Source organism: Colobus angolensis, unplaced genomic scaffold, assembly GCF_000951035.1.
Source record: "Colobus angolensis palliatus isolate OR3802 unplaced genomic scaffold, Cang.pa_1.0 Scaffold27, whole genome shotgun sequence".
Taxonomy (NCBI): Eukaryota; Metazoa; Chordata; class Mammalia; order Primates; family Cercopithecidae; genus Colobus; species Colobus angolensis.
In genome coordinates, this window is record NW_012115932.1 from 16,637,099 (window position 1) to 16,639,294 (window position 2,196).

Below are 2,196 nucleotides of genomic sequence, written 5' to 3' on the forward strand. Positions count from 1 at the left end.
CATATATGAAAACATCATGTTCTACCTCATAAATCATACAATTGTATTTGTCAATTAAAAATTTAAAAAGAAATTTCATAACAAAAAAAACTCCCAAACTTCTAGAAATGAAAACTTCCTGTGTGAGAAGGTACATTGGATGGGATTAACAGCACAAGAAAATATTAGTGAACTTGAAGACGTAGCAATAGAAATGATCCAAAATAGGCCGGGCGCAGTGGCTCACACCTGTCTGTAATCCCAGCACTTTAGGAGGCCAAGGCAGGTGGATCACTTGAGGTCAGGAGTTCAAGACCAACCTGGCCAACATGGTGAAACCCCATTTCTACTTAAAACACAAAAAATTAGCCAGGCATGGTGGCGGGTGCCTGTAGTGTCAGCTACTCGGGAGGCTGCGGCAGGAGAATCACTTGAACCCAGAAGGTGGAGGTTGCAGTGAGCTGAGATTGAGCCTGAGCCACTGCACTCCAGCCTGGGCAACAGAGCAAAACTCTGTCTCAAAAAAAAGAAATTATCCAAAACAAAACACAAAGATACTTTTTTAAAAAATTGGATGGCGCATCAGTGAGCTACGGGACAACTTCAAGCAGCTTCATATACGTGCAATTAGAGGAGTGAAGGACAGAAGAAACATCTGAAGAAAGAATAGCTGACATTGTTCAAACCCCAGATCTAATAGTGAATGTTCATAGCTGTTTACTACATGCCAGATGCTAATCTAAGTGCTTATACATATTAATTCATCCGCTTGCAATTCTTACAAAAGCTCTTTAACGCTTGATCTATCCCCATTTTAAAATCAAGAAAGTGTTAACCTGTTGCCCGAGGCCTGAAAGCTAGGGAGTGGGTAAGCCAGGAATGGAATCTTGAAACTTCAAACCTTGTCTCTGCTGTTGGTGAATGCTTTCCACATCAGCAAGCCACATCCGTCCACCATTTTAGTGGCTGTGTAGTATTCCATCGCTGGAGTTTATTTAACAAACCCCCTGTGGTTGAAATGTGGCGTCTAGTTTTTCACTGTTATGAAGAATGCTGCCCAGGATAGCCTTAGAGCTGAGATGTTGATGCCCAAGTATATTCCTTGCCTCAGTTTGTAATAGCGGAGCAACTGGGGTCAAAAGGGCTTTTACTACGTATTGTCCATGGAAAGTTTCTACAGCCCCCAGAAGCCCCGCCACTGACTTTCTGTGCTGCTTCCGACAAGTAACTTCTCTGAGCCTCAGCGTCTTCATCTATAAAAGGAGAATACTATTCCCTACCTTTTGGGCTGTTAGGAGGATTCAGTGAGACACTGGGGCTAAGTGACTGTCACAGCATGCTGTGTGGCACGCAGTGGGTGCTCCCTTTGTATGACATCAGCGCTGAAGCAGGAGGCGGTCAGTGGAGCTTCCTGGGGAGCTGAGTTGCGCTGGGGGCGTGGGAGGAACGCAGAGGGGCGCGTTCCAGCCTGAGGCCACCCCCGTGAGTCTCCCTGAGAGACCCAGGGCTGCTCTGAGCGGCTCCAGCTGGAGCTCTCCCGTCCTGATCCGCCCACTGACTCACAGTCTCACCCAAGCCCTGGAAAAACAAACCCTTACTGTTTTCTTTCTGCGCCCCTTTCCCCCGATTCTATCAGCTTCTTTCAGGTAGAGAAGGTTTATACTTCATAGGTTTAACACAAAATCCCCCCCTGCACACACCCACACACGCCCGTGTGTCTCCCCACCCCTATTATATTCCCCTAGGGACCCACACTGGCTATTTTTCCACAGATACCTCCTAGGGACACAGTTAATACCTGGGGTGCCCCTCACCGTGGGACTGCAGGCCCAGGGGAGCTCGGCTGCCTCCCTGTATCTCGAGCTGTACCAGCGGGCCCTGGGCCCCTGGCCATTCCCATCATGCCTTCCTCACAGTTCCTGTGACTGGACCCAAACAGAATTTCCTAACTCAGCCAGGCGTGGTGGCTCACGCTTACAATCCCAGCACTTTGGGAGGCTGAGGCAGGAGGATGCACTGAGGGCAGGAGTTCAAGACCAGCCTGGCCAACATGGTGAAACCCCGTCTCTACTAAAAATACCAAAATTAGCCAGGCATGGCGGTGGGTCCCAGTAATCCCAGCTACTCGGAACACTGAGGCAGGAGAATTGCTTGAACCTGGGAGGCGGAGGTTGCAGTGAGCCAAGATCGTGCCACTGCATTCCAGCCTGGGCAACA